Source organism: Garra rufa, chromosome 1, assembly GCF_049309525.1.
Source record: "Garra rufa chromosome 1, GarRuf1.0, whole genome shotgun sequence".
NCBI classification, from domain to species: domain Eukaryota; kingdom Metazoa; phylum Chordata; class Actinopteri; order Cypriniformes; family Cyprinidae; genus Garra; species Garra rufa.
Window position 1 is genome coordinate 100,581,857 of NC_133361.1, and position 17,556 is coordinate 100,599,412.

The 17,556-nt window shown below is 35.2% G+C and overlaps 9 non-coding genes across 9 annotated transcripts; all 9 read right to left on the bottom strand.

The window, feature by feature from the left end:
- Window positions 1-2,328: 2,328 nt before the first annotated feature.
- LOC141344874 (5S ribosomal RNA) lies at window positions 2,329-2,447 on the bottom strand. Its single transcript, XR_012356859.1, has one exon. It is a non-coding gene; the product is annotated as a 5S ribosomal RNA (ribosomal RNA).
- An 84-nt stretch (window positions 2,448-2,531) lies between these two features.
- LOC141317538 (5S ribosomal RNA) lies at window positions 2,532-2,650 on the bottom strand. Its single transcript, XR_012351911.1, has one exon. It is a non-coding gene; the product is annotated as a 5S ribosomal RNA (ribosomal RNA).
- Window positions 2,651-2,734: 84 nt separating this feature from the next.
- On the bottom strand, window positions 2,735-2,853 carry LOC141318371 (5S ribosomal RNA). The gene has a single exon (XR_012352691.1). It is a non-coding gene; the product is annotated as a 5S ribosomal RNA (ribosomal RNA).
- Window positions 2,854-4,871: 2,018 nt separating this feature from the next.
- Window positions 4,872-4,990, bottom strand: LOC141319107 (5S ribosomal RNA). Its single transcript, XR_012353382.1, has one exon. It is a non-coding gene; the product is annotated as a 5S ribosomal RNA (ribosomal RNA).
- Window positions 4,991-10,916: 5,926 nt separating this feature from the next.
- On the bottom strand, window positions 10,917-11,035 carry LOC141318816 (5S ribosomal RNA). Its single transcript, XR_012353110.1, has one exon. It is a non-coding gene; the product is annotated as a 5S ribosomal RNA (ribosomal RNA).
- An 84-nt stretch (window positions 11,036-11,119) lies between these two features.
- Window positions 11,120-11,238, bottom strand: LOC141317539 (5S ribosomal RNA). The gene has a single exon (XR_012351912.1). It is a non-coding gene; the product is annotated as a 5S ribosomal RNA (ribosomal RNA).
- Window positions 11,239-12,608: 1,370 nt separating this feature from the next.
- Window positions 12,609-12,727, bottom strand: LOC141318298 (5S ribosomal RNA). Its single transcript, XR_012352622.1, has one exon. It is a non-coding gene; the product is annotated as a 5S ribosomal RNA (ribosomal RNA).
- An 84-nt stretch (window positions 12,728-12,811) lies between these two features.
- On the bottom strand, window positions 12,812-12,930 carry LOC141317540 (5S ribosomal RNA). The gene has a single exon (XR_012351913.1). It is a non-coding gene; the product is annotated as a 5S ribosomal RNA (ribosomal RNA).
- Window positions 12,931-14,300: 1,370 nt separating this feature from the next.
- LOC141318299 (5S ribosomal RNA) lies at window positions 14,301-14,419 on the bottom strand. Its single transcript, XR_012352623.1, has one exon. It is a non-coding gene; the product is annotated as a 5S ribosomal RNA (ribosomal RNA).
- Window positions 14,420-17,556: the final 3,137 nt, after the last annotated feature.

A 17,556-nucleotide genomic window follows, 5' to 3' on the forward strand; every position in this document is an offset into this window, starting at 1 on the left:
TTCCTGTTCCATTAAATCATATATTCCCAATTTGTAATTCTCATCTTTTAAAATTCCAGAATTTAAAATCCACACCCCTGGTCCTTTATCCTCCTTGTTAAAATCTATTTTCCACCTTATCATCTTGTGATCACTAAAACTAGTGTCACTATAAACAATATCATCAATAAAATAATCTATATCCCTTGTACTTAAAATAAAATCAATTCTCGTTTGATTCAAAAAGTTACCAACCAAGCTCCTTCTAGTAAATTCTTTTTTGTTTTCATGTCTCTCCCTCCACACATCAGTCATGTTTCTTTCTTCCATTAAAGATACCAGCTCTTTTCTTCCCATGTCTGTTCTAAAAACCATTCCCTCCGCTATATCTCTTTTACTAAACACAGTGTTAAAATCTCCTACAATTATTACTGACTTCCATTTATCTATTATTCCTCTAATGTTTTCAAAAAACTCCCTTTTTTCTTTCTCTTCTGTTGGCGCATGAACATTCATTAAAATAAACTCTTTTTCCCCGTGACTTATTTCAACAGCATTACATTTTCCTTTTCCATCATTATATATTTCTTTCACTTTGCAGTCAATATCATTTCTTATTAAAATCGCCACTCCACTTCCTAACTTTACATCTCCATTACTATAAAACATTTCACCATTCCACATCTTTTTGACATTGTCAATTACCTCCTTTTTCCAGTTCGTTTCCTGAAATACAATAATGTCTTCTTTCTTGCATAGTTCTAGAGTATTTTTCAGTTTGTTCATATTCATTAATCCTCTTGCATTCCAGCATACAAAATTTAAAACCATACTGTACAAAAATAAATAATTAAAAACAGTCATTCTTGATTATCTTCTCCATCTTCCCCACTCAACACCTCAATTTTATTCTCTGAATACTTAAGTCTTTTCCTTTTTGCCATTTCCAAATTAGGTATTACCTTCAGTTGTTTTCTCCGTGGCATTATTCCCAGTCCTCTGTCCTTTTGGTTCTTTATTCCTTCCTCTCCTGTCAGTTCTACTACAATCAGTTCTCCTCCCCTTGATAGTGTTTCTTCCGCTGATTTCTCTTCCTCCATTCTTTCCTCCTGATCTTCTACTTCCTGTTGCTCTTCTTTTTCTTGTTCTTTACTAGTCCCATGTCCCTCTCTTCCAGTTATCTCGTACTGCTCTTCCTCTTCGTTTGTTTCTTGGGTTTCTGTAGTGTTGTTATGCATCTGCCCGTTCATTTGTTGCTCCTCCTCTTCCTCGTTGTTCTGCATCCAGCATTCACATTTGTTTAGCGTTTTAAAACAGTCTGGACACTTCACTGCATTGCATTCCCGTGCAAAATGACCATGCTCCTCACATTTGCGACACTTAAAGTCTGGACAGTCCTTCAGGAAATGCTCCGGGCTCATATACAACCGGCAGGTTTTAACCTGCTTATTGTGTATCACCCGAAAATGCTGAGTTCCTTCTGCTGTCTCAAACCGCGTACTATATGGGAGCGACGCCACCTCTCTTGGGAATTTAGCTTTGATGAACCTTGTTCCATCTTCAATATCCGTACCTGGATAACATCTCCTCTTCATACTTGAGACAGGGATAACTCCCCACCCCTCCAGTTTCGTTATGATGTCGTCGTCACTCAGATAGACGGGTATATGCATAAATGACACCACATACTCCCTGTCTTCCAACTTCCTCACTTCACAAATGTGTCCATTGATATCCAGTCCATTTAACAGTTCATCACAACATTCCTCAGATTCCATTGTTACCTCATATTGTTTCTGTTGTTTCGGGCGCACCGCCAAAATTCCCTTCACACCGATTTTCTTCGTTATTGCTTTAATGATACTCTCTGCATTGCCATCTCTTGTTTCACTCACATCAATAGTTATTGTTGCCTCTTTCCTGTATAGCCTCTTTGTGCTGCTTATGATCCTTTCTCGTTGTCCTAATTCAGTCCTTTGTTCTTTTGCCATCTCTATCTCTGCCGCCATTTCCTTGTTGCTGCCGTGTAGTCCGTCCGAATCACTCATACTTGCAAAAAAACAACAAACACAAACCACTTCCCAGACAGCACACGGCTGCTGGTTAGTGGTTTAAAACAAAAAAACTTACTAACACAAACCAAAACTTATTTTCACTCACACTAACCAAATAAATCGAGAAGGTAAGAGTATCTCTCTTTCCAAACTGCAGTCACACACTTCCTGGTTTGCTCTAGGGCGCTCTCAGGGTGGTGTGGCCATAAGCGAGGACTGCTCCAAAAAGTGGGTTATTTATAGATCAGCCTCCGTAAAAGCCATCATATTATATAAATAGTGAAGAAAAGGCAAAAGCTTACAGCACCTGGTATTCCCAGGCAGTCTCCCATCCAAGTACTAACCAGGCCCGACGCTGCTTTGCTTCCGAGATCAGACGAGATTGGGCGGTCTCAGCGCAGTATGGCCGTAAGCGAGGGCTGCTCCAAAAAGTGGGCTATTTAAAGACCAGCCTCCGTAAAAGCCAGCATATTATATAAATAGTGAAGAAAAGGCAAAAGCTTACAGCACCTGGTATTCCCAGGCGGTCTCCCATCTAAGTACTAACCAGGCCCGACGCTGCTTTGCTTCCGAGATCAGACGAGATCGGGCGCTCTCAGCGCAGTATGGCCGTAAGCGAGTACTGCTCCAAAAAGTGGGCTATTTATAGATCAGCCTCCGTAAAAGCCAGCATATTATATAAATAGTGAAGAAAAGGCAAAAGCATACAGCACCTGGTATTCCCAGGCGGTCTCCCATCCAAGTACTAACCAGGCCCGACGCTGCTTTGCTTCCGAGATCAGACGAGATCGGGCGCTCTCAGCGCAGTATGGCCGTAAGCGAGGACTGCTCCAAAAAGTGGGTTTTTTATAGATCAGCCTCCGTAAAAGCCATCATATTATATAAATAGTGAAGAAAAGGCAAAAGCTTACAGCACCTGGTATTCCCAGGCGGTCTCCCATCCAGAGTTCCAAGATTAAAATGGGGTCAGATTTAACTGTGAGAGATGACTAGTGGTTAAAAGAATGAGACATAAAAGAAGATTGGTTTAAATAGATTTGGTTTATATACAAGGTTCACATAAAAGACTTTAAAACAACACGATAAAACTAGGTAAATGCTGTTAAAAGAATACAGTTCATTGTCCATACCCTAAAAACAGTCCAAGAATCCCAGTGTGTTGATAAGTCCAATGTGAGTGTCCACCATTGTATATACAATCAACAGAAAGTGTAATCCAAAGTATGCAGGTGGTGAATGGAAAGGTGAGCTCTAAAATTAGCAAACTCCTTAATCCAACAGTTTGGTGACTGTCCTTTGTTTGTCATGCTGCTCTCTTATACAGTTGTACTTCCTGCTTCCTGTCATGTGTCTAGTCACATGGCAGGCCAACCATCCATTTATTTAAGACACACACACACACACTTAAAATGTTAAGAGCAATAAAATGGCCTAAAAAAACATGTAAAACACTTAACACTCTATAATACATTTAAATGATTGTAATAAATAGAGCGGTAAAACACGTCTTTCTAAAAGCCAGCATATTATATAAATAGTGAAGAAAAGGCAAAAGCTTACAGCACCTGGTATTCCCAGGCGGTCTCCCATCCAGAGTTACAAGATTAAAATGGGGTCAGAATTAACTGTGAGAGATGACTAGTGGTTAAAAGAATGAGACATAAAAGAAGATTGGTTTAAATAGATTTGGTTTTTATACAAGGTTCACATAAAAGACTTTAAAACAACACGATAAAACTAGGTAAATGCTGTTAAAAGAATACAGTTCATTTGTCCATACCCTAAAAACAGTCCAAGAATCCCAGTGTGTTGATAAGTCCAAAGTGAGAGTCCACCATTGTATATACAATCCACAGAAAGTGTAATCCAAAGTTTGCAGGTGGTGAATGGAAAGGTGAGCTCTAAAATTAGCAAACTCCTTAATCCAACAGTTTGGTGACTGTCCTTTGTTTGTCATGCTGCTCTCTTATACAGTTGTACTTCCTGCTTCCTGTCATGTGTCTAGTCACATGGCAGGCCAACCATCCATTTATTTAAGACACACACACACTTAAAATGTTAAGAGCAATAAAATGGCCTAAAAAAACATGTAAAACACTTAACACTCTATAATACATTTAAATGATTGTAATAAATAGAGCGGTAAAACACGTCTTTCTTAAAGCCAGCATATTATATAAATAGTGAAGAAAAGGCAAAAGCTTACAGCACCTGGTATTCCCAGGCGGTCTCCCATCCAGAGTTACAAGATTAAAATGGGGTCAGATTTAACTGTGAGAGATGACTAGTGGTTAAAAGAATGAGACATAAAAGAAGATTGGTTTAAATAGATTTGGTTTATATACAAGGTTCACATAAAATACTTTAAAACAACACGATAAAACTAGGTAAATGCTGTTAAAAGAATACAGTTCATTTGTCCATACCCTAAAAACAGTCCAAGAATCCCAGTGTGTTGATAAGTCCAATGTGAGTGTCCACCATTGTATATACAATCCACAGAAAGTGTAATCCAAAGTTTGCAGGTGGTGAATGGAAAGGTGAGCTCTAAAATTAGCAACTCCTTAATCCAACAGTTTGGTGACTTTTTTTGTCATGCTGCTCTCTTATACAGTTGTACTTCCTGCTTCCTGTCATGTGTCTAGTCACATGGCAGGCCAACCATCCATTTATTAAAGACACACACACACTTAAAATGTTAAGAGTAATAAAATGGCCTAAAAAACATGTAAAACACTTAACACTCTATAATACATTTAAATGATTGTAATAAATAGAGCGGCAAAACACGTCTTTCTAAAAGCCAGCATATTATATAAATAGTGAAGAAAAGGCAAAAGCTTACAGCACCTGGTATTCCCAGGCGGTCTCCCATCCAAGTACTAACCAGGCCCGACGCTGCTTTGCTTCCGAGATCAGACAAGATCGGGCGGTCTCAGCGCAGTATGGCCGTAAGCGAGGGCTGCTCCAAAAAGTGGGCTATTTAAAGATCAGCCTCCGTAAAAGCCAGCATATTATATAAATAGTGAAGAAAAGGCAAAAGCTTACAGCACCTGGTATTCCCAGGCGGTCTCCCATCTAAGTACTAACCAGGCCCGACGCTGCTTTGCTTCCGAGATCAGACGAGATCGGGCACTCTTTTTTTTTTTTTATTTTTTTTATTTATTTAAAACATGTTAATACATTTTAAAAACAGTCTGAATCACATTCTGGCAACAATACATTAAATCGAAACCATGTCATTTCAATAAATGGGTTATCATTTACAAAAATTTTGACAAAAACATCTTTCTCTTCATTCATATTACAGTAATCAAACAAAACATTTAAAATAAAACACATCTTCACCTTAAAAAGTTTGCACACAGGTATTTTTGTTTTCTTTTGTTTGACAAAATTCCTTCTGCTCCAAATTACAAATCTAGCAATGGTTAATATCAAATTTAAAAAACACACATTCTTAAAATTACCTTTAGAACCAAATAAAAACATTGTTTCCCATTCTTCATCAATACATCTTTGTTCTACTCCCAATTTACTTGTCATTTCTTTTAATTTTTTTATAAAACATTTTAACCCTGTGCATTTAAAAAAAATATGTATCAATCCTTCATCTTCCCTATTACATACCTTGCATATTGCATCACTTGCCATTCCAAATTTACACAGTCTCATTTCACTTAATAAACAATTATGTCTTAAAATATAATCAAAGTTTTCTAAAATTGGACTTTTCCACCAAGCTCTTAGATTTTTCCATATTTTCTTAGTTTCCATACTTGGGTACAATCTTTGCCAATATCCTTCTGCTTTTGGTGTGATAAAAACATCTTCACATAAACAAGAATAAAACATCTTTAAAATACCATCTTTAAAAGCATGCTGTTTGTCATTACTTTTAAAATCAATCATCATTCCATCATTACCTTTTGTTTCTTCTGTACCTTCTATAATATTTATCCATTCTTCCGGTATTACTTCTTTCATTTGTTTGTATTGTTTTTCTAAGACTGTTTTAGTTTCATTGTCATAATTTTCTACAATTGCGTCTCTTATTACTTGCACCGGTACAAAACCAGGTATCACTTCATACAAAATATCTTTTATTTGCTTTATCCCCGCATAAAACCATTTTTTATAAAAAATGGTATCATTTCCCTTTTTAATTTGATTATTTAAAAACAATGGTTGTCTTAAAATCTCTTCCCTGGTAAAAGACGTACAAACAACATGCTTTCTAAAATCACCCCATGCTTTTACAACCTCTTTATAAAACTCTGGTATTCCGTTCATCATGTTTTCTTTTAGCTTCATCCATAAAACATCATCTCCCATTTTTCCACATTTATTTAAAAAATAGTTCATTACACCCTTCCACGCATATTTCCCATGTTTCCAGTATTTATTAACAGTTTTTATTCTTATACTTTTCATTCTTATTAATGGATCTATTAGTCCCAACCCTCCTTCCTCCACCTTTCCAATTAGAGTGTCATAAGCAATTTTCGATGGTTTCCCCTCCCATAAAATGTTTAAAACAATAGATTTGATTTTTTTATACACCCATATAGGCAAACTCACAGAACCCAATACATACCACATTTTTGATAAAAACAAAGAATTAATAACTAAAACCTTCCCTTTTAAAAATAATCCTCTTAATTTCCAGAAATTTAATCTCTTCTCCATTCCTTTTAAAACCTCCTCCCATACCACTTCTCTTATTTCATTTTCATTTTCTCCAACCCTTATACCTAAAATTTTCATACTCTTCTTTTCTTCCTTAAATTGCATTTTATTCAGCAGATCATTCGGTAATCCAATTTTCATGTATGTAGTTTTTTCTTTATTAACTTTTGCCCCTGTTCCTTTACAATATCTTTCTAAAACTTCCATTGCTTTATCCATACTTTTAATATCTTTTACAAACAATGTCGTGTCATCTGCATATTGAAATATTTTTTGTTCTGATTCTTCTCCTTTTATGCGTATTCCTTTTATGTTCTTTTCCTGGTCTACTGCCAGTCCTAAAGCTTCAGATACTAAAGTGTATAATAATGCTGACATAGGACACCCTTGTCTGATTGATCTCGTTATTTTAAAATCTTTAGTTAAAAAACCATTCACTTTTACACAACTACTTATATCTGTATATAAACATTTTATCCATTTTAAAAAAATTCTCCCCAAAACCAAATCTCTCCATCACATGTATCAAGTATTTGTGTTCAACTCTATCAAAAGCCTTTTCTAAATCCACACTTATTATATATCCTGTTTCTTTCTCCTCCTTCATGTACCATATCATATCTCTTATATTGTTAATGACATCAGTAATATCTCTTTTTAGAACAGCATATGCTTGATTTGTAGTAATTATATTTGGTACTACTATTTTCAATCGATTGGCTAAAATTTTGGCTAATATTTTATAATCTGTATTCAACATGCTTAGTGGTCTGTAGTTTTTCAGGTCTCTCTTATCACCTTTTTTCTTGTAAATTATTTTCACCATACCTTTCTTCATACTATTCGATAAATTCCCTTTTTTTAAAATTATCTATAAATATTTCATTTAAAATTGGACATAACACATCTTTAAAAACCTTATAAAATTCAGCTGTTAATCCATCTATTCCTGGACTTTTACCATTTTTCAGTTGATCAATTGCAATTCCTATTTCTAATTCCGTAATCTCACTCTCACACATTTCTTTGTCTCCCTCATTAACTTTAACCTGTATTTTACTTAATACAAATTCCTCATCTTCTAAAACTATCTCATTTTTGGTAAATAAATGCTTATAGAATTCTCTGACTTCTTCCAAAATTCCTGTTTTATCTTCTACAATCCTCGCATCTTCTGTTTTAATACTTTTTATTATATCTGCTCTCTGTCTTGTTTTTTCTAATTCATAAAAATATTTCGTACTTCTTTCTCCTTCTACAATGTCTTTCGCCCTACTTCTTATTATTGCTCCTTTACACTTCTCTTCTTCTATTTTCTTTAATTCTTCCTGTAATTCTATTATCTTATCAATATTTTCATCATGCTCATTTACTTTCCTCATTTCTTCATCCCACTCTTTTTTGATCTTATTTTCTTTCATCTTTTTGACTTTTTGCCATTTGTTTGAATATTCCATTGAGAATTTTTTTTATTCTTTTTTTTAGAATGTCCCACCAAAACCCTTTTTCCATTTCATACATTTCCTCATTTACACTATTAATTATTATACTTTCTATTTCCATTCTGTATATTTCATTTTTTAGAAGTTCTGCATTTAATATCCACACCCCTGGTCCTTTATCAGCCTCATTAAAATTCATCAATATCCATAAAAAATCATGATCACTCTCACTATAATTTTTGTAAGACGCCTTAGTGACATAATATGCTTCCTTTTTCTTACATAAAAATAAGTCTATTCTACTTTGCTTTAGAACTCTGTCAACAATTTGTCTTCTTGAATATTCTCTTTTCATACCATTCCTCTCTCTCCACACATCCACCATATTATATTTCTCCATTATGTTATGTAGTTCATTCCTCCCTCTATCTCTTCTAAATCCCATTGAATCATCTACATCAATTCTCTGTATTACAGTGTTAAAATCCCCTAACACCATAATGTTGTCATGTTTTTCTATTAACTCATTCATATCCCTGTAAAAATTAAATTTATCTCTTTCATCATTTGGTGCATGTATATTACACACTTTCATTTCTTTTCCATTACACACAAATTTAACAATTATTATTCTTCCCTTTGTGTCTTTATAATCTATATTTACTTCTTCAAATACTCCTTTTCTTATTAAGATAGCTACCCCTCTCTTCCTTTCCATATCACAGTTACTATATATTTCTCCGTTCCATAATTTTCTAATTTCATCACTTATTTTATCTTCCCATTTCGTTTCTTGTAAACATAGCACATCACATTTTTTGGTCAGACACATTAATCTTTCAAACTTTTGACATTTGGATAATCCTCTAGCATTCAGCGATACAATTGATATAGAGCTCATTAAAGAAAAGATTGGAAAAACCAAAAACCACCATTCAATCCGTTTCATTGTCTTTCAAAAAAGTATTTTTTACTTCACCCATTTCAGCTTTCCTCCTCTCCAGTCTTTCCTTTTGCTCTTCTCTTCTTATCTTCTGCCTTTTAAGAACCTGTTGAATGTCTAAGCCATCTTTTCTTGTTTTTACACATCTATTCAGTCTTTCTTTTCCTTTGTTTTCCATTCCACGAATTTCCCCCCCATTGTCTGCTCCTCTTACCTCAGTCAGTGTCTTTATTCCCTTATCCTCAGCTTTTTCTTTTTCTTGTCCTTTTTCGTAGTCCAGTTCATTAGTGTCCACATCGTCCTGTTCCTTAGAAAATCCTTCTTTAATCAAATTTATATCCTCTTTGTTCGCTCCTCCTCCCATCTCCATTCCTTGTTCTTCATCTTCCTTCTTTTCTTTATTCTCATCTATGTTGTTGTTCTCCTCTTCCTCGTCATCTTGTTTCTCGTCCTCTCCTTGCGTCTGCCTTTGTGAGTCATTTAACCTCTCAATTGTTGTAACTCCCATTACCTCTTGTATTTCCATTCCTGGATCTTCATTTTCCTCGTCTTCTATCTCGCATCTGCATCTTAACATTGTCTTTTGGCAGCCTTGGCACCGCGGGACTTTACAGTCTCGCGCATAATGCCCCTGCTCAAGACAATTTCTGCATGTGAATTGTGGGCAGTCCTTTTTTTCATGCTCCGGACTTACACAGATCCTGCATGTCTTCACTTGATTATCGTGAATCACTCTGAAGTACTGCACTCCTTCTTCAGTCCTGAAGCTTGTGTTGTATGGTAAAGACGTCACCTCTTGTGGAAACTTTACCCTCAAAAATCGTGTTCCGTCTGCCACCGTTGTCCCGGGATGATATCTTCTTCTTAGTGGTAGAATGGGAGTTACACCCCAATTGATTAGTTTTTGACTGATTTCCTCATCTTCTATATAGCTGGGCAGACTCAAGAAAGACACCATTCTTTCTGTTGCACACAATTTCCTTATCTCACATTCTTGTCCGTTTATCATTATTCCATTCAACAGCAAATCACAGTCCATTTCACTTTCCATAGTCATTTCAAAATCATAATTATTTTTTCTTCTCAGTCCGATCAATTTTCCCATTCCAACTTTCTCTTCAACTGCTTTAATTATCATTAGTATTGTTATATTTTCTATATCTTTAACAGTCATTGTTAATGTTGCTTCTTTCTTGTATTCCCTCTGATACCTTGTTTGTTTGCTTAATTTCTGTATCATTTGTTGTCGTTGAGATAAAACATTTCTTTTTTCTCCAACTTCTTTCTCAATTCCAATACCTTCAGTTGATTGTAGATCTCCTTTCCGTTCTTGTCCAGTTGTTTTTCTTTCTTGTTTCCTCCTTGAAACCACCGTCGCCCACGTTTCATTATTGTTTTCTCCATGTCTTTCATTTATATTCCTTTCAGTTATGTCTGCAACAAATCCTGGTTCCGCATTTCCCATCTCATGTTGTTTTACCAGTCCGTGTTCTTTGTCCATTAAATCCATATTTTGGTTGTCTCAAACCCCAAACAGAAAGACCTGTTTGGGGTTAAAAAAAAACCTTCCTCAAAAAAAACTTCTTCTAACTAAAAAACAAACAAAATAAATGTGAAAAAACACCCAGAAAAATGGTGAGCCTATCTCACCTACTGCACACTACAAACTGCCAACTCACTTCCTGTTTGCTCTCTAGCGCCTCAGGTGGGGGTATGGCCGTAAGCGAGGGCTGCTCTAAAATGTGGGCTATTTAAATATCAACCTCCGTAAAAGCCAGCATATTATATAAATAGTGAAGAAAAGGCAAAAGCTTACAGCACCTGGTATTCCCAGGTGGTCTCCCATCCAAGTACTAACCAGGCCCGACGCTGCTTTGCTTCCGAGATCAGACGAGATCGGGCAGTCTCAGCGCAGTATGGCCGTAAGCGAGGGCTGCTCCAAAAAGTGGGCTATTTAAAGATCAGCCTCCGTAAAAGCCAGCATATTATATAAATAGTGAAGAAAAGGCAAAAGCTTACAGCACCTGGTATTCCCAGGCGGTCTCCCATCTAAGTACTAACCAGGCCCGACGCTGCTTTGCTTCCGAGATCAGACGAGATCGGGCGCTCTCAGCGCAGTATGGCCGTAAGCGAGTACTGTTCCAAAAAGTGGGCTATTTATAGATCAGCCTCCGTAAAAGCCATCATATTATATAAATAGTGAAGAAAAGGCAAAAGCTTACAGCACCTGGTATTCCCAGGCGGTCTCCCATCCAGAGTTACAAGATTAAAATGGGGTCAGATTTAACTGTGAGAGATGACTAGTGGTTAAAAGAATGAGACATAAAAGAAGATTGGTTTAAATAGATTTGGTTTATATACAAGGTTCACATAAAAGACTTTAAAACAACACGATAAAACTAGGTAAATGCTGTTAAAAGAATACAGTTCATTTGTCCATACCCTAAAAACAGTCCAAGAATCCCAGTGTGTTGATAAGTCCAATGTGAGTGTCCACCATTGTATATACAATCCACAGAAAGTGTAATCCAAAGTTTGCAGGTGGTGAATGGAAAGGTGAGCTCTAAAATTAGCAAACTCCTTAATCCAACAGTTTGGTGACTGTCCTTTGTTTGTCATGCTGCTCTCTTATACAGTTGTACTTCCTGCTTCCTGTGATGTGTCTAGTCACATGGCAGGCCAACCATCCATTTATTTAAGACACACACACACTTAAAATGTTAAGAGCAATAAAATGGCCTAAAAAAACATGTAAAACACTTAACACTCTATAATACAATTAAATGATTGTAATAAATAGAGCGGTAAAACACATCTTTCTAAAAGCCAGCATATTATATAAATAGTGAAGAAAAGGCAAAAGCTTACAGCACCTGGTATTCCCAGGCGGTCTCCCATCCAGAGTTACAAGATTAAAATGGGGTCAGATTTAACTGTGAGAGATGACTAGTGGTTAAAAGAATGAGACATAAAAGAAGATTGGTTTAAATAGATTTGGTTTATATACAAGGTTCACATAAAAGACTTTAAAACAACACGATAAAACTAGGTAAATGCTGTTAAAAGAATACAGTTCATTTGTCCATACCCTAAAAACAGTCCAAGAATCCCAGTGTGTTGATAAGTCCAATGTGAGTGTCCACCATTGTATATTCAATCCACAGAAAGTGTAATCCAAAGTTTGCAGGTGGTGAATGGAAAGGTGAGCTCTAAAATTAGCAACTCCTTAATCCAACAGTTTGGTGACTTTTTTTGTCATGCTGCTCTCTTATACAGTTGTACTTCCTGCTTCCTGTCATGTGTCTAGTCACATGGCAGGCCAACCATCCATTTATTAAAGACACACACACACTTAAAATGTTAAGAGTAATAAAATGGCCTAAAAAAACATGTAAAACACTTAACACTCTATAATACATTTAAATGATTGTAATAAATAGAGCGGTAAAACACGTCTTTCTAAAAGCCAGCATATTATATAAATAGTGAAGAAAAGGCAAAAGCTTACAGCACCTGGTATTCCCAGGCGGTCTCCCATCCAAGTACTAACCAGGCCCGACGCTGCTTTGCTTCCGAGATCAGACGAGATCGGGCGGTCTCAGCGCAGTATGGCCGTAAGCGAGGGCTGCTCCAAAAAGTGGGCTATTTAAAGATCAGCCTCCGTAAAAGCCAGCATATTATATAAATAGTGAAGAAAAGGCAAAAGCTTACAGCACCTGGTATTCCCAGGCGGTCTCCCATCTAAGTACTAACCAGGCCCGACGCTGCTTTGCTTCCGAGATCAGACGAGATCGGGCGCTCTCAGCGCAGTATGGCCGTAAGCGAGTACTGTTCCAAAAAGTGGGCTATTTATAGATCAGCCTCCGTAAAAGCCATCATATTATATAAATAGTGAAGAAAAGGCAAAAGCTTACAGCACCTGGTATTCCCAGGCGGTCTCCCATCCAGAGTTACAAGATTAAAATGGGGTCAGATTTAACTGTGAGAGATGACTAGTGGTTAAAAGAATGAGACATAAAAGAAGATTGGTTTAAATAGATTTGGTTTATATACAAGGTTCACATAAAAGACTTTAAAACAACACGATAAAACTAGGTAAATGCTGTTAAAAGAATACAGTTCATTTGTCCATACCCTAAAAACAGTCCAAGAATCCCAGTGTGTTGATAAGTCCAATGTGAGTGTCCACCATTGTATATACAATCCACAGAAAGTGTAATCCAAAGTTTGCAGGTGGTGAATGGAAAGGTGAGCTCTAAAATTAGCAAACTCCTTAATCCAACAGTTTGGTGACTGTCCTTTGTTTGTCATGCTGCTCTCTTATACAGTTGTACTTCCTGCTTCCTGTGATGTGTCTAGTCACATGGCAGGCCAACCATCCATTTATTTAAGACACACACACACTTAAAATGTTAAGAGCAATAAAATGGCCTAAAAAAACATGTAAAACACTTAACACTCTATAATACAATTAAATGATTGTAATAAATAGAGCGGTAAAACACGTCTTTCTAAAAGCCAGCATATTATATAAATAGTGAAGAAAAGGCAAAAGCTTACAGCACCTGGTATTCCCAGGCGGTCTCCCATCCAGAGTTACAAGATTAAAATGGGGTCAGATTTAACTGTGAGAGATGACTAGTGGTTAAAAGAATGAGACATAAAAGAAGATTGGTTTAAATAGATTTGGTTTATATACAAGGTTCACATAAAAGACTTTAAAACAACACGATAAAACTAGGTAAATGCTGTTAAAAGAATACAGTTCATTTGTCCATACCCTAAAAACAGTCCAAGAATCCCAGTGTGTTGATAAGTCCAATGTGAGTGTCCACCATTGTATATTCAATCCACAGAAAGTGTAATCCAAAGTTTGCAGGTGGTGAATGGAAAGGTGAGCTCTAAAATTAGCAACTCCTTAATCCAACAGTTTGGTGACTTTTTTTGTCATGCTGCTCTCTTATACAGTTGTACTTCCTGCTTCCTGTCATGTGTCTAGTCACATGGCAGGCCAACCATCCATTTATTAAAGACACACACACACTTAAAATGTTAAGAGTAATAAAATGGCCTAAAAAAACATGTAAAACACTTAACACTCTATAATACATTTAAATGATTGTAATAAATAGAGCGGTAAAACACGTCTTTCTAAAAGCCAGCATATTATATAAATAGTGAAGAAAAGGCAAAAGCTTACAGCACCTGGTATTCCCAGGCGGTCTCCCATCCAAGTACTAACCAGGCCCGACGCTGCTTTGCTTCCGAGATCAGACGAGATCGGGCGGTCTCAGCGCAGTATGGCCGTAAGCGAGGGCTGCTCCAAAAAGTGGGCTATTTAAAGATCAGCCTCCGTAAAAGCCAGCATATTATATAAATAGTGAAGAAAAGGCAAAAGCTTACAGCACCTGGTATTCCCAGGCGGTCTCCCATCTAAGTACTAACCAGGCCCGACGCTGCTTTGCTTCCGAGATCAGACGAGATCGGGCGCTCTTTTTTTTTTTTTTTTTTTTTTTTTTTTTTTTTTTTTTTTTTTTTTCGCTGCTTAGCTTCCGAGATCAGACGAGATTTTTTTTTTTTTTTTTTTTCTCTTTTTATTTTTTTTTATTTATTTAAAACATGTTAATACATTTTAAAAACAGTCTGAATCACATTCTGGCAACAATACATTAAATCGAAACCATGTCATTTCAATAAATGGGTTATCATTTACAAAAATTTTGACAAAAACATCTTTCTCTTCATTCATATTAAAGTAATCAAACAAAACATTTAAAATAAAACACATCTTCACCTTAAAAAGTTTGCACACAGGTATTTTTGTTTTCTTTTGTTTGACAAAATTTCTTCTGCTCCAAATTACAAATCTAGCAATGGTTAATATCAAATTTAAAAAACACACATTCTTAAAATTACCTTTAGAACCAAATAAAAACATTGTTTCCCATTCTTCATCAATACATCTTTGTTCTACTCCCAATTTACTTGTCATTTCTTTTAATTTTTTTATAAAACATTTTAACCCTGTGCATTTAAAAAAAATATGTATCAATCCTTCATCTTCCCTATTACATACCTTGCATATTGCATCACTTGCCATTCCAAATTTACACAGTCTCATTTCACTTAATAAACAATTATGTCTTAAAATATAATCAAAGTTTTCTAAAATTGGACTTTTCCACCAAGCTCTTAGATTTTTCCATATTTTCTTAGTTTCCATACTTGGGTACAATCTTTGCCAATATCCTTCTGCTTTTGGTGTGATAAAAACATCTTCACATAAACAAGAATAAAACATCTTTAAAATACCATCTTTAAAAGCATGCTGTTTGTCATTACTTTTAAAATCAATCATCATTCCATCATTACCTTTTGTTTCTTCTGTACCTTCTATAATATTTATCCATTCTTCCGGTATTACTTCTTTCATTTGTTTGTATTGTTTTTCTAAGACTGTTTTAGTTTCATTGTCATAATTTTCTACAATTGCGTCTCTTATTACTTGCACCGGTACAAAACCAGGTATCACTTCATACAAGATATCTTTTATTTGCTTTATCCCCGCATAAAACCATTTTTTATAAAAAATGGTATCATTTCCCTTTTTAATTTGATTATTTAAAAACAATGGTTGTCTTAAAATCTCTTCCCTGGTAAAAGACGTACAAACAACATGCTTTCTAAAATCACCCCATGCTTTTACAACCTCTTTATAAAACTCTGGTATTCCGTTCATCATGTTTTCTTTTAGCTTCATCCATAAAACATCATCTCCCATTTTTCCACATTTATTTAAAAAATAGTTCATTACACCCTTCCACGCATATTTCCCATGTTTCCAGTATTTATTAACAGTTTTTATTCTTATACTTTTCATTCTTATTAATGGATCTATTAGTCCCAACCCTCCTTCCTCCACCTTTCCAATTAGAGTGTCATAAGCAATTTTCGATGGTTTCCCCTCCCATAAAATGTTTAAAACAATAGATTTGATTTTTTTATACACCCATATAGGCAAACTCACAGAACCCAATACATACCACATTTTTGATAAAAACAAAGAATTAATAACTAAAACCTTCCCTTTTAAAAATAATCCTCTTAATTTCCAGAAATTTAATCTCTTCTCCATTCCTTTTAAAACCTCCTCCCATACCACTTCTCTTATTTCATTTTCATTTTCTCCAACCCTTATACCTAAAATTTTCATACTCTTCTTTTCTTCCTTAAATTGCATTTTATTCAGCAGATCATTCGGTAATCCAATTTTCATGTATGTAGTTTTTTCTTTATTAACTTTTGCCCCTGTTCCTTTACAATATCTTTCTAAAACTTCCATTGCTTTATCCATACTTTTAATATCTTTTACAAACAATGTCGTGTCATCTGCATATTGAAATATTTTTTGTTCTGATTCTTCTCCTTTTATGCGTATTCCTTTTATGTTCTTTTCCTGGTCTACTGCCAGTCCTAAAGCTTCAGATACTAAAGTGTATAATAATGCTGACATAGGACAACCTTGTCTGATTGATCTCGTTATTTTAAAATCTTTAGTTAAAAAACCATTCACTTTTACACAACTACTTATATCTGTATATAAACATTTTATCCATTTTAAAAAATTCTCCCCAAAACCAAATCTCTCCATCACATGTATCAAGTATTTGTGTTCAACTCTATCAAAAGCCTTTTCTAAATCCACACTTATTATATATCCTGTTTCTTTCTCCTCCTTCATGTACCATATCATATCTCTTATATTGTTAATGACATCAGTAATATCTCTTTTTAGAACAGCATATGCTTGATTTGTAGTAATTATATTTGGTACTACTATTTTCAATCGATTGGCTAAAATTTTGGCTAATATTTTATAATCTGTATTCAACATGCTTAGTGGTCTGTAGTTTTTCAGGTCTCTCTTATCACCTTTTTTCTTGTAAATTATTTTCACCATACCTTTCTTCATACTATTCGTTAAATTCCCTTTTTTAAAATTATCTATAAATATTTCATTTAAAATTGGACATAACACATCTTTAAAAACCTTATAAAATTCAGCTGTTAATCCATCTATTCCTGGACTTTTACCATTTTTCAGTTGATCAATTGCAATTCCTATTTCTAATTCCGTAATCTCACTCTCACACATTTCTTTGTCTCCCTCATTAACTTTAACCTGTATTTTACTTAATACAAATTCCTCATCTTCTAAAACTATCTCATTTTTGGTAAATAAATGCTTATAGAATTCTCTGACTTCTTCCAAAATTCCTGTTTTATCTTCTACAATCCTTGCATCTTCTGTTTTAATACTTTTTATTATATCTGCTCTCTGTCTTGTTTTTTCTAATTCATAAAAATATTTCGTACTTCTTTCTCCTTCTACAATGTCTTTCGCCCTACTTCTTATTATTGCTCCTTTACACTTCTCTTCTTCTATTTT